Below are 14,315 nucleotides of genomic sequence, written 5' to 3' on the forward strand. Positions count from 1 at the left end.
CGTGTAGGACTACGGGCAAGGTTAACGCGAGGGTTGAAACTGCGTAATGCGTGAACTGCAATGAATTGGCTCGCTGCTGATACGCCGGATTACGATTTACAATTTTTATGGAGGCCGGCGCAGTTGAAAACCACGACGACGCCCCCGCAGGAAGTGCGCTTCCCTTCCGGCTCAGACGTGAGACCTCGCTAAAACGAGACTCGAGAGAGAAGCTGACCGGCGTACTTATTTCCCGAGTGGAGGTCGGACCCGGCCTAACGAAATTAAAGCCACTCGGCATTGGTGTGAGTCGCATCAGTAGTGGCAAATGTTGGTAGCCCGCGCGCAAACACCGCTTGAGCTTCTTACAATGAAAGAAAGAGAGGACTTCGAGCGGAAACACCCGCGCACTGGCGAACTTGAGCTGCAGCGCCGTGTCTCGGTGGGGTCATCACTTATGTTCCTTAGTTCTGTGCACCACGGCGGCAGTCGGTAAATTGCGGTGACAGACGCGGTGGTGTGTGGCAGCGACTCGCGCAACCTGGCATGAACAGTTACGGCACCTTCTGGGATTCGGCTGGTGCGGTACAGAACCGTCATGTAACTCATGTGAATTTAGGCAAGGGTACTTACAAGTAAAGCATTTTTTTTAGTTTAACTTCTCTTTAAGCCAACATTGCCGGAAGCAAGTTTCATTAATTTTGGTGATTTATTTTCTGATTTATCGACTCCAATACGGACCTAGTTGCATTGCACTGCGGTGCCTTTAACAATACTGCACGCAATCTCGCTGATAACGCGTTCTGCAAAAAAGCAGCAAGCTGAAGTGCGGAGGCGTGCCACTTTACGAGGGTGGTTGCCCAGGGATTACGACGTTGCGCTAGCCGGCAGGACTATTTCTATTTGAGCCTCGACGGATACCACGTTATTTAGAGCCATCATCATAGGGGAAGAAATCTTCCGATGCACTGATGCCACAGTTGCGCAGCCTAAAAGCGGTTTAACACTTTTAAAGACGCTAGCCTTTCTTGGGCTACTTAGACACGGAAATTTTGGCCTGTTTGCCTGCCTGCCTGCCTGCCTGCCTGCCTGCTTGCCCTCCTGCTTGCATGCTGGCATGCTTGTCTGCATGCATGCCTTTTTATTTCGCCAATAATTTTATTTACATCAATAAATATGGGTACAGCTGACATTAAAGCATGAGAGCGCACTCCCGCCCAGTCCGTCCACCCATCCGTCCGTCCGTCCGTCTGTCTGTCTGTCTGTCTGTCTGTCTGTCTGTCTGTCTGTCTGTCTGTCTGTCTGTCTGTCTGTCTGTCTGTCTGTCTGTCTGTCTGTCTGTATGTCTGTCTTTTTTCTTCCAACAATAACTTTATTTACATCAATACGTACGGGCACAATTGACATGAAAGCACGTGTTACGACATAAAATCACGAGAGAACAGTCAAAGGTGACTACATATTCCCACATGTACATGCTGACACATAAATATATGGGAAAGAAATTTCGGTTGCATGCGAAAAAATGCTTGGAGGATGAGAAAATGTCTCAGTAAATAAAAAAAAACACGTACATAACAAGTTGGGGGCCCTCCGGTATGCAAAGCATGAATATGGCCTGAAGAAAAGGACCAAAGTAAAGAAAAAGAAAACGACGAAGGGATGCACATGGTAAATATTGCCGCATGCAGTATTTGGCGGGTCTGCCTTCTACGCCTACTCATACCGTGCCTGTTTGTCTCGGCCGATGGTCTCCTTCGTCTTAAAAGGAATGGCCGCCTGACCACATTGCAACATTTCCTCGTGCAGTCCTTCGTCCGATTCTGGTCTCTCTAACGCACTCGTCGTCCAAATGACGCCAGGCGGGTTTTGGGCTCACATCGCACGCAACGGCGTCCACCCGCGCTTTCCTGAGGGAGTGGAGGCCCAGGACGAGAACAAAATCGCGAAGGACAGGACATTCTGCTTCCGCAGTTAGGCACATGAGGCTTACCCACGTTATCTGTCATCTTGTGCCAAAGAAAGTCTATTTTGTCCCAAAAGTAGTGGGCAGTGTTGCACGCCAGGAACATGGACTCAGACATCTCCGTTTTGTCACACGGGGTGCATCCCGTGCCGTGGGCATAAAGAAGCTCCGAAACTTCAGCCACGGCATAACAGGCAACACTCCAGCATCAAAACGAAGAAGAAATCTTTAGACCCGGTGGGCACAGGAAGAGCTCGCACACATCTCTCAACCTCCCGAGAGGGCCCAGCGCCCTCTCGGGAGGTTGCTGATAAAGAGAGGGCCGCAGAACTTTCGCCAGGAGGTCCCAGTAGAGCCTTCGTCATTTAGCGTTGCGGAGGCGCTCCCAGTAAAACTGCCCCTACATGGTCATGAGTGCAACAGCGACCTCTTTGCAGAAACCGGTGGGACATATCCCGTAATGATGGCCCTCTGACGTGGCGAGCGGCCTGGCCAAGTCAGCGGAGAAAGGCGCTGTAATACCGCGCGGAGGAAAAAGCTCCGTTGGTCGCGGAAGAACAAGACGCGCTGTACGATGAGCTTGAGCTCTACGTTCACAAGGCCTACACCTCATTTCTCCAGACTTGAAAACAGGTTGGGGTGACGCATGGGCTCATATGCTGAACGCCAGACGAAGACAGCCCAGTTCGTCAATTGTGCTGGCGTCTATCGTGGTGATGCGTTCTCCGTACAGCGTGGCAGGGTACACGAGGGCATCGGAGACATGTGCCCTTGAGAAAAGGGTGATGTGCCTCGTCCTCCATGGCTCAAGTTTCCTCTCAGCAGCCACCCATTTCCCCCGCCATGTTGGCACGCACGCCATACCCAGGTCGAGACTTAAGCCTAAGTAGCTTTTAACACTGTCCTTCCAATCGATGCCGAAGAGGCGTCGAGGCTTGCGAACCACCTCACTAAGACAGGCTCCCAATGACTTCGCCTTGTTTTTAGGGGCATTATCAGATAATGAATGGCAGCCTACCATTGTCCCTGAAGAAGAAAGTGTATCACAGCTGCATATTACTGGTCACCTACGGGGCAGAAGCTTTATTGATTGGTCGTAGGGTTTAACGCGCCGACGCAACGCAGGCGATGAGGCGCGCCGTAGTGGGGGGCTCTAGATTAATTTTGACCACCTGGGGATCTTTAACGAGCGCCGAAATCTCGTACCCACGGGCGTTTTCGCTTTTCGCCTCCGTCAGAAAAGCGGCCACCGCGGCCGGGAATCGAGCCCGCGACCTCGTGCTCAGCAGCGCAACGCCTTAGCCACTGAGCCACCGCGGCGGGTCGGGGCTGAAACCTGGAGGCTCACTAAAAGGATTTAACTTAAATTGAGAACGACTCAGCGGGCAATGGAGCGGGAAATGATAGGTATAACATTAAGGGACAAGAAAAGAGCGGAGTGGGTGAGGGAACAAACGCGCGTTAGGGACATATTAGTAGAAATTAAGAAGAAATGGACGTGGGCAGGACATGTAATCTGAAGGCAAGATAACCGTTGGTCATTAAGGGTAACAGAGCGGTTCTCTAGAGAAGGCAAGCGGGGCAGGGGCGGCAGAAAGTTAGGTGGGCAGATGAAATCAAGAGGTTTGCTGGGATAAATTGGTCGCACTTAGCACAGGACCGGGATAATTGGAGATGTATGGGAGAGGTCTTTGCCCCGCAGTGGGCGTAGACAGGCTGATGATGATTATTATTAGGGACTAAGGCCCTTAGCGAGTATATTGTAGAGTCCTCACAGCCGTGTAATAGGATGGAAGTCATTCACATCTGGGGTGGATGTATGCATGTATGTATTTATTGTACAATAGAAAGAAAGGAAGGTCCACCAACAGGCGTAAATTGTCTCGCCTAGGACGGACACCTGAACGCCTGCTGGTGTAGGGAAAGTGGGTTAGGGAGAAAAGAGTACGTAGGAATAGGGGGATAGGGTAGAGGGCTTAGATAAATATATAACACATGGGCAAGAATAAGATGGGACATATAAACAACGTTAGGTGAAAGAAAACAAAAACAAAAAAAAACCGAAACACTAGACATATAAATATCAAAATACAGGACACGAAGGTGTAGCAAAAAGGACACCTGCACACATACACACGCACACACACACAAATACACACACAGGAAAGCTACACTAGCAGCTACACTCCACTGCGACCAGGGCAGTTATGTGAAGTAGCGTAGTGTGCTGGGGAGCCCCGAGGCCCCCAGGTATGCTCCCATGGCCTCGAGCACTTTGTCCCGCTCCCTGGCACTTCCTGGGGGCCAAAGCAGTTCCTCGAGCGGCTGCGCCCCTCGGTGCACGGCCAGAAGCTCCGCCCACCCTGCCACAAACTTGGGGCACTTGTACAGTACATGCGGCAGGGACTGCACGGGCGCTCTCAGCAGTGAGTGCAGGCGGGACTGGCCACCCGCCCCATCGGTGCTTCCGCTCTGCCGTCCACGCGGCCCCCACGCGGAGGCGAAGGACGGCCGAGCGCAGTCGACGAGGCAGGCGTGATGCCAGCACAGGCGGCAGACACCCTCTGACACGCAGCCGCCGGTCTGGATGCCTGGTGCGGAGGTGTCGTTGGATGCGCAGGCGGGAGTCGTCCGCTGCCGCCTGGGCCACCATGTCCGAGGGAGGCAGCGCGTGTGCCCCGGCGGCCAGCTCGTCCTCCCGCTCGTTTCCGTCCAGCCCGATGTTGGCGGTGACCCACTGCAGGCACAGCCGAGTGGCCCGGTCCGCCAGCGGCGCCGCTTTTTCCCGGATGACCCGCACCAACAGGGAGGGCGAGTCGCCGTCCCGTAGACGTGCCAGGGCCACCCGGGAGTCGCACAGCAGGACACAGCGCTCGGGCAAGGGCTCCACCTCCAGCAGCAGGTCCAGGCCCAGTCCGAAACCCACCAGCTCAGCTGTGGCCGAGGACGAGGCACAGGGCAGCCGCGCCTGCCTGGTGGCCTCTCCCATCACGGCGGCCGCTGCGGCCGACCCCTGCTGCTGCCGCACCGAGCTGTCCGTGTAAACAAGGGCGTGGCTTTCGAGGTCGCCCCAGACGACGCCCCGTGTCAGCTGCAGTTGTTGGCAGGGGGGCGTCCGCCGCTTGCTGCGCAGACCTTGGATGTCCAGCCTCACGTCAGCTATCAGAGCAGGCCGGGCCACCAGACCGCACATCCACGGGGGCCACCACCTCTTCGTAGAGCGCGAGCATGCGCCCCATGCTCATTCTGTTAACAGTTTTTGTGGTATGAAGATGAGATGAGCACCTCGCATGGAGGGTGGCAGCAGTTACTCTTCGGTATGCCCTCAAAGACACCCGCTACGGTGGAGACAAGTTCTCTGCGGAAAGTTAAGTAGAACTCTGCAACTAATCCTCCCGGCACTGGGAATTTGTTTTTGTTTTTTTCGAAGAGAGAACATTTTAAAGCGAAAGCTTTATTAGCGGAACCGATGGCGTCCTGTCCAAATACTAATGCATTTCCCCGAGGACCGGTTTATCAACCGAAAACTCCTCATAAAAAATAGCATAAGGTCCTAGAACCTTCATACTTTAATATAGGACGGCTCAAATTTCTCCTTAAAATTGTCTTCTCAACATGGCGTTTGTGTTTAGTGATGAAGCCGACTTTTAGAGTATCGTTGTAAGCTTGGTCTCTGTAAGCTGGCTCTCCCACATTGCCTGTTGCGCAGTCAGGCATGGTCATCTACGGAGGGAGTATGATTATAGAAAACGGCTCTAACTCTTCTGTTATCAAAAATATCGCGAAATAAATTATATGGCTATTACCCGCTACCGCAACTCTACATGTGTGAAACTGGGCTTCCATTGCGTTAAAATGGTCAGTTGAGAATCGCAAAAAAGAAAGGTTCTAGATAAGACAATACACGCATAGATCATGATGAAGGAGCCACAATAGTACACCTTTATCTCATTAATCAAGAGTCGGAATGCATTTAGATCGTTCGTAGATGCGCTTACTTTGAGCGCCAAAGAAATCATCGCTTTCGCGCTTGTCTCAACGTTCTCTAGGAAGGGATGGTAGGTTTCTTGCAGCTTTTCTTGCACCATAACACCTCAGAGGGTGTTATGGGCGTGTGCATTGCTTCCGTAGCATCCTTGGACAATGTCGGGATGTGTTGTAGTATTTCTTCAGGGACGAGTTCGGGCTCTTTTTTGGCGCTGAATAGCCTGGAAATGCAGTCTGAGAAGGCGGCAGTTACTTCTACGCTCCTGGAGGCAAGCACGCCCTCGGGTCCAACCTCGGTAATGGTTTTTCGAGCAGTGCGCTCCCCCACAAAGGCCAGTAGATGTTTTCTGTCTGTCTGTCACACTATTCATCCGCCCGCCCAAAGTTAACAAAGCTGTTGACTGAGACTTTTGTATAGGCTAATCCATTTCTAAACACCTAATTCTGGTGGCAATGTTCATACTTGTCAACATTGTAGAGCAAAAACAAGATATTACGCATACCTGAGGCAAAACATCAGTGCGTAAGGGGTATTTGCAGTCTCCCTTTGTTAAAAAATGCAGAGATAATTTATTTTTGCCACAGAAAATGAAATAACCCAGTCAATGTAAAAAAACTTTTCGCCGTCGCCCGCACTTTTCCGCCTCACTAGAGCTCCCGGCGGCATTCCAAGACGTTCAACAGTAACGAAAGGCCCCAGTATATGGCGCGTGGAATGCGCGTAAAGAAGGGCCTTAGCGGGGACCAGTGGAACGCGGTAAACTTGAATTGATTTACATGGCAGGGGCAGCAGGGGACTATCGTCTTTAGACGACACTTGCATCGAAGTCAGCAGATACACTGTTTTTTCTGGATAGTATCCGCATTGAATTAACGGGTTTTGAGGTCATACCTTACAATTTATTGATTGGTTGATTGATTGATTGATTGTATGGCTTGACGTGCCGAAGCACCACAGTGGAGGGCTTCAGATTTCTTCTGACCCCCTGGGGATCTTCAACATGCACCGAAATCTCGAACACACGGGCGTTTTCGCTTTTCGCCTCCACCAGAAAAGCGGCCGCTGCGGCTGGGAATCGAGCCCGCGTCCTTGGGCTCAGTGGCACAACGCCTTAGCCACTGAGCCACCGCGGCGGACACGAAAGTATGTATTCTCGTTAAAGATGTGCGCTCATTAACGCTTCGTTGCGTTGGACAGTCTCGGCAGCTTCCATTTTTTCGTATTTCGAGTTCTCACCTGTTTCCGGTCAGTATCCGCTTTGCATCTTATCAGTACTTCGAGACGTCACCAATACTCGATAGTTTTCGTCATGTAACTCAAAATTCCCATCCTTTTAAATTCGTCATCCCTAGAGATGTCAGGGGTTCAAAAAAATCATAAAATACTGGAGAAAATACGTTTTCTGTTTGTTTTCTAACCCGATAAAATTGGACAAAAAAAAGTTGAGCTTCTCCGGGGAATTTTTTAGTTCTGTGAGTAATTTGTAGGAACGGAAGTGCTCTCTGAAATAAATGCCTTGACCTGAAATTGTATGCGGAGTTTGGGAGGAGAAGCTCTTTTGGTACTTTTGTGATGCAGCATACAACAGTTACATTCATATCATTATTAAAGGAGAAATTCATCGGCCACTTAAATTATTTGAAGGCGAAAGCCAGCGATTACAAATGACTTCTCCACTGCTGCATCGTGCTTGTTGTGCCATCGAGTTCACCTGTCACTATCCATATATTTCTTGTTCCATTTTCGTATGGTAAAAGGTTAGCGCTGTAGTTGTCGCACTTGCCTGCTGCTCTGGCAACCAGTGTTCAAATCCTGTTTGAACCCGAAAGTGTTTCTGTTGATATCTTATTTATTTATTTTTTCTTCACAGCAGCCGTCATTTCGGTCACATTGTGTAGTCGCCAGCAACTACAGTTACAACTCACCTTTGATGAGACATATGAGGCTTTCACCTTAATAAATATGTATGGTTTTGATAGATCTGTGCGGAATATTAGTTTTCAATTTCTCATATTTTTTTTCTAGAAAATCATGAAAGAAACCTGTTTTTTAACGCTCCTCAAAATTTCATGAATATTTACATCTCTAGTCACCCCAGGGAATGCTCTATTGGCGTCGGGAAATGGGCTACTCGTCCGAAGAGTCATGGTTAAGTTATTGGCTCACGGTTACAAGAAGCCTAATTGGCAGGGAGGCAGAATAGAAAGAAATAATAATAATAATAATTAATAATTCATTTATTTTTTCTTCTTCGAGATTAGGGTGGCAAGGAAAACAGCTGAAAGTGACTGCGACCGCGCGATGGAACTCCGGCCGTACTTTTCGACAAAGGTCGAGCGCGCGGAGGAGCGAGCGGGATTTTCAAGCGTTCAAACGAGAGCTGCGCATTTCATCTTGGAGGCGACGTTCCCTTGGCGTGATGCGGGCTCACGGCTTTGTCCCTCGGCGTGCCCGCACTGAAACCTGAAGCACGCGCCCCAAGTACGCTCGGAAGTTTTTCATCCCTCCTCGTTGCTCACCTTTTCCCGAACGCCTTCGGAATGCGAACAGCGAAACGCGTTTACGCTCTCTCCTCTAGGCTCCCGCTGGTAGGTTTCCGACTTCGGCTAATCCAAAGGCGACACCGAAATCTCAACTAGCTTAGCTCATATTGGCCTATCGTCGGGAGCATCGGCTGGGAGTAACAAGCGCACGACGTGCTCTCTACACACCTTGTAGCTTCCAACAGGCCCAATCTCGTCGTCCCTCGCCCTTTCAGCAACACCCTCAGCAACGCCGCCTGTATTAACATTGCCTGACGCGTCGCGAGCTCTTCAATGGGAAGGGTAGGGACGCTTAGTTCAGGCACTGATCCGCTATGTGGCGCGTGCCGGCGGACATCTCGCCTTACGTCACTGCTCGCGAGTCGCGAACGCTGCACCCACTTCTACGACGTGTGTCTGTCAGCTTGCCTGTTGGGCTTCCAGGGCCGTTTCGCTTACATCTTAGCCGCGACGGGGCGCTAGTTCTGTGGCGCACTGGGGATCTCGTTCAACGTGTCGCTCGCTTCATACTTGCTGCATTTTTCCAAAGATAAAGACGGAGGCGGACTGAAATAGTGTAAGAATATACTGATTGTCGGGTAGACATATAGCTAACAGAAAAACGATATTTTCGGATGGGGCAGCCATTTTTTTACTGATATTTTTTTTTTCTGGAGTATTTAGAGGAGAAAAAATTGCGTGCACGTTTTTTGTTCAGGCGCTCACTTCTACGATTACTTTCCAATAATATCACGTGCTTGTAAACTTCAGAAAATTATAGGAAACAAAAGGATAAGCAGCTGGGGTCCCGCCACGCTGTCCGGGCGCTTCTACAGTACAGTCCTCAATTTTAGAAGTGCGTACCGATGCGGAGTGCGAACAGCGTGGGCAAAACAATACCTAAATGCGGAGGGGATAGAGGTGGGATGCCCCACTCAGAAAATTTCAGGGCCTGTGATCCGAGTAGATAAGCGCGCAAAGCCGGCATCAGCCTGCGGCAGCGCAAGGGATTTTGCTTCGTGACAAAGGAAGTTTTATCAGTGACAGACCAAGACAGACAGGCATGGTGAAAAACAGGAAGGCGTAGGAGCGCCGCCTCGGGAACGCTAAACAAACTTTCCACTATTTTGCATAGTTTCCGAGAAGCGGCGCTGGCTGGCGGACACGAAAGCACGCTGGAAGGCTACGGAGCGGGGAAGGGTAGGAGAGAGCAACAGGAGAGTGGCTGTTTGGCCATTTTTCGCTCACGCGTTAGGCAATGTTTATACAGGCGGCGTTGCCCTCAGTAAGCAAACACGGAAGCGTGTTCTTGTTCTCCTTTCCCACTGTCAGGACTACACTACATCCAAGCTCCAGGTTTTACGAAGTTGCCATCCCACCGCTGACAACTAGTTGCATACGGGAAGGCGTACCCGAGCCGAGCTCCGTCGCCTCCGACGTGCGTGTGGTAGCGTGGTGAAGCGAGTGGCCAGCCAATGTTGCTGCCTTGAAGAAGACCAGAAGCCGAAGGCAAACTTAACTTGTTTACTGCATGGGGAGTGATGAGCCAAAGCTGGGCAAGAACAATGCCCCGACGGGCGAGGTTACAGTACGGGACTCGAGCAGAGTGACAGCATTGATTCACTGCTCCAACAGGAATCAACTACAGAGCTTGGGGGGTCTTATGTATACCCAAAGCTTTAACGGTCAAACAAGTGTTCCCTCTAGATTGTGCACAGGACAAGAACGGTACAGACACACACAACGCTCTTTCCAGAGTTCGTGAGAGGTCGGTAGTAGCGGCGCACGCTGAGTCCGAGAGATTGCCGAGAGGTTTCCGCAACGGCTTCCGCGTTCTTTGTAGAATCAACTACAGAGCTTGGGGGGTCTTATGTATACCCAAAGCTTTAACGGTCAAACAAGTGTTCCCTCTAGATTGTGCACAGGACAAGAACGGTACAGACACACACAACGCTCTTTCCAGAGTTCGTGAGAGGTCGGTAGTAGCGGCGCACGCTGAGTCCGAGAGATTGCCGAGAGGTTTCCGCAACGGCTTCCGCGTTCTTTGTACAAGTCTCTGCGTGTTGCGTCACCGAAGTTTGAATCACGCCGGTAGCGAGCCACCAGCGATCCGACTTTTCCAGGCATGTAGCGGCGTGTTTGTATCCGTCGGCTGCGAGCGTGAGTCAACGACAGGGAGGCCTGCTCGGAAGGCGCACGTAGTGGAGGCTCCGCCACGCAGCCGAAGAGCGCTGCTCCAAGCCCGAAGCAGAGCGTTGGGCTGATTCGTAACAGGGGCTAGTTCTTTCCTATTCCCGACATCGCAGCACTACTTCTTGCTTTGGCAGCTGCAGCAGTTGGAGCCCCGGGAAGAATTAGTAACGTAACTGACTGGCCTAGTCGGTATTCTATTATGTACAGTTCAGCGCAAAAATAGACAGGGACTAGAAAAGACACAAAATAAGAGCGCTCTTGTGTTGTGTCTTTTCTAGACCCTGTCTATTTTTGCGCTGAAATGTACACCCGGGAAGAATTCTTTCGCAGGACCTCAAAAAATTTTGGCCGCCAGGCACCGACCGCAAGTCTCCTCGGTGCTTGAATACAAGGCACGCCTGTACGCTAGACCGAGACACAACAAAAGGGCAACTGTCATGAGTGAAAGAAGACGAAAACAAAGAAGACGCAAGGCACGCGGCTCGAAGGTCATCGAAACCGGCTACGGCGCCGAAGGCTCGCGACCCCGGCACGAGCTTGCGCCGGCGACCAGCCAATGGGACGCGGCCAGCGGGAGCAGCTGGGTGGCAGAAGCAGCCGAAGAACATCGAGAAGAGAGTGAAGAGAGACCGGAACGTTGGCGGCCGGGTGCCCTGACCCGGGCCACGTCCAAGAGGTCCTTCATAACGAAACGCCTGACGCCCTCTCCCGCAAGCAAGTTGTCTCGTCGGACATGGGCAGCGACGTTCTAAGAGAGCTGCGTCGGCTCTTCAGCGACGGGAGCTCGGAGCGCGTTGCCCTACCTTCAGCCACGAGATGTCACGCCCTGACTGTGCTACCGGGAAGGAGGAGGAGGAGGAAAACTTTTATTCATGTAAAATAAGAGCGCTGTGAGTGGAGTCCTCAGTCCAGGACCCCAGAAGAGCTTGCTGCCGCCTTCGCCCTCTCGATGAGCCCAAGCTGACGATCAGGATCTGAGCTGGCCAGCTCTCGCTCCCACTGCTCTAAAGTTGGATTTTGTATTCTGTCTATATTCTTATTGTGTTGGCAAGCCCACACCATGTGATATAAGGTTGACAGCTCTCCACAGTGAGGGCAAGTCCATGTATATATTGTAGGGAATATAGCGTGGAGCCTAGTAGGGTGCGGAAAAGTATTCGTCTGTAACTGCCTAAGTGAGGTTTCTTGCTCTTTTGTGAGGGATTTATGGCCTGGCGGGTATATCTGTCGGGAAAGCCTATAATGTTGGGTAATATCTCTGTACGTGACTAACGGCTGGTTAACCCTCTGCTGATCTTCTTGTGAAGCCCGGCCGGCTAATTCTCGGGCACTCGTGTGAGCGACGAGGTTTCCACGAAGACTGGAGTGGGCAGGTGTCCAGACGATAGTCACATTTCTTCGAGGAGGGTTTTGCTGGAGGATTCGAAGGGCGGTTTTAGAAATTCGTCCATTTATATAATTCCTGCATGCTCCCTGTGAGTCGGAGATGACAGTCATGGCATCAGTTTGAGTGATGGCAAGCGCAATGGCTGTTTCTTCCGCTTGCAGTGTATTGGTGCGTCTAAGTGTCAGGCTCGTGAGTGTTCGCGCCGTGTAGGTGACTACTGCCGTCATAGCATGCTCTCGGGCGTAGTCTGCCGCGTCTGTGTACACCACCCTGCTTTTTTGCCCATATTTCCTCTCTAAGTTTTCGGCTCTGGCTGTTCTTCGGCCCTCGTGGTGCTGAGGGTGCATGTTTCGAGGTAGAGGGGAAACTTTGATGTGTTCTCTGACTTCTTCGGGAATATATTTCATGGCAGGCCCCGAATTCACTACTGAATATCCGAGACGGCGCAAAAGGTGACGGCCAGTTGGAGTGGTGGCGAGTCGAAGCTGCTGAGCGGTTAGGTGGGCTTCTATGAGCTCGGCTATGGTGTTGTGAAGTCCAAGCCCAAGCAGTTTCTCGGTCGATGTGCTTATTGGTAGTCCGAGGGCTTGTTTGTAGGCCTTCCTGATTAGTGCGTCCAACTTATTGCGTTCAGAAGTTTTGAGTATGGCATATGGAGCAATGTAGACAATTCTGGATACAACGAAAGCTTGTACAAGGCGAATCGTGAGTGAGGTGCGGTGGACCATTCACGGTGACAAACCAAGTAGTTTCGCTACTTTTGTTTTAACTGTAACGTTTTGCCAACAGTTAGCCACGCTCACCTTTTGTTATTCCCTCATCACTGTATCTGTTTCTGTTGTGCTTATTTTGGGTGGTTTGGAGCAATAGAACTTAGTCTCGTCGAAAGTTTTTCGTTCTCTTATTATTATTGTCCCGAACCTGACAGCAACGCAACATCTGGACTAGGATAGGATTCGAAAACCCTGGGGAAGCTGGGGCTTGTAGCCGAAAGAAGTCGCAAATAAACTTTATATGCCTTAAATTTGACGTGTCATAAAGACTAAAGGTGTGCTGATCAATATTTGATTGTGCCTAACTTAAACCATTGAATTAATATCGTTTAGTTTTCCCAGAGTTATAAAACGTAATCCGGGTATGTTCAGCGTTAGGTGACGCCTAGGCGTCACCTAACGCTGAACATACGTGTTGGCTCGGAGGCTCAGAGTACAGCGCTCGCCTCGTATGCGGGAGGTACCGGGTTCGAATCCGTGTACCGCCGGGTAACCACTGGTTTTTTTAATGGGTACAGGCGTCCCTGGTCGAGTGCGGATCCTTGAAAGGGGAATTCACGTCTGGAAAGCTGCCTTTACCCTTGTGAGGGGCCCCTGACCCTTGTCCATCTGGCAGGGCCCCCGGCCACCATACCGCGTTGCGCCATTGCCGGGGGTGGAAGAGTCTGGCGGCATGTCCTGCCCAAGGCGGTTGCGAGTTGAGCGTCCACCATGGCTGTGGAAGGCTCTTGTGCATTCGTGTACCTTGATGGCGCCGGCCACCTACCGGTAAAATAGGTACAAGCGACTCCCCGGCCTCGCGCTCGGCCCTTGTATGGGACTACAACGCTTGGAAAGTTCACCCGGCTTGAACGGGCAATCGCCCCTAGGGAAAGGGGCAGCTGCAAAAACGGAGGAACTTTTTTTTTCGTTTCTTTGAGGAAAAAAATTGGGGAGTTGAACCTCTTGTCGGATACAGTCTAGAATTTCTCAATTTCTTTCCAATGTGACAGCCAGAAAATCCAACGGTGCTTTCCATAATTAAGATGTTTTTCCTGCGAGAAAATGAGAAAAACAAAGCAATGTATGTCATTTTTTTTGCTAGGCAGTTTTTCGCGAACCCGATCAATATTTATAGAGATTTGTACCCTATGTTCTTCCGAGGCAGTGAGCGGCCAGAACTCAGTGTGTGTCTAGGGTTTCCGTTAAAATCCTGTTCCACTTTGGTTAAAGGTTTACATTTCAATTTCATCTGCCAACTGAGACTCTCCTTCACATTTTTGTTTAACAACGTTTCCCTTTTTGGGTCCCTCGTGATTGCTGACGCTCTCGGGTTCACTCTGAAAACTGAGCACTTATTTCCTTCGAAGGCGGCTGATATCCACTGGTCCTTCTGACTTTTTTTCTTTGCTTCTTCGTTTTGCTGGTAATTCTGAGATGCGCTGTGCTCTTTCCGCGTAGTGTGTGGGCTAGACACTTGCAAAATAAAAAAAGAAAGATTGCCGACATAGCCGGCATTGCCGCCTTA

The sequence above is a fragment of the Haemaphysalis longicornis genome, unplaced genomic scaffold (genome assembly GCF_048455015.1).
Source record: "Haemaphysalis longicornis isolate Haplotype H1 unplaced genomic scaffold, Haemaphysalis longicornis Haplotype H1 scaffold_4, whole genome shotgun sequence".
NCBI classification, from domain to species: Eukaryota; Metazoa; Arthropoda; class Arachnida; order Ixodida; family Ixodidae; genus Haemaphysalis; species Haemaphysalis longicornis.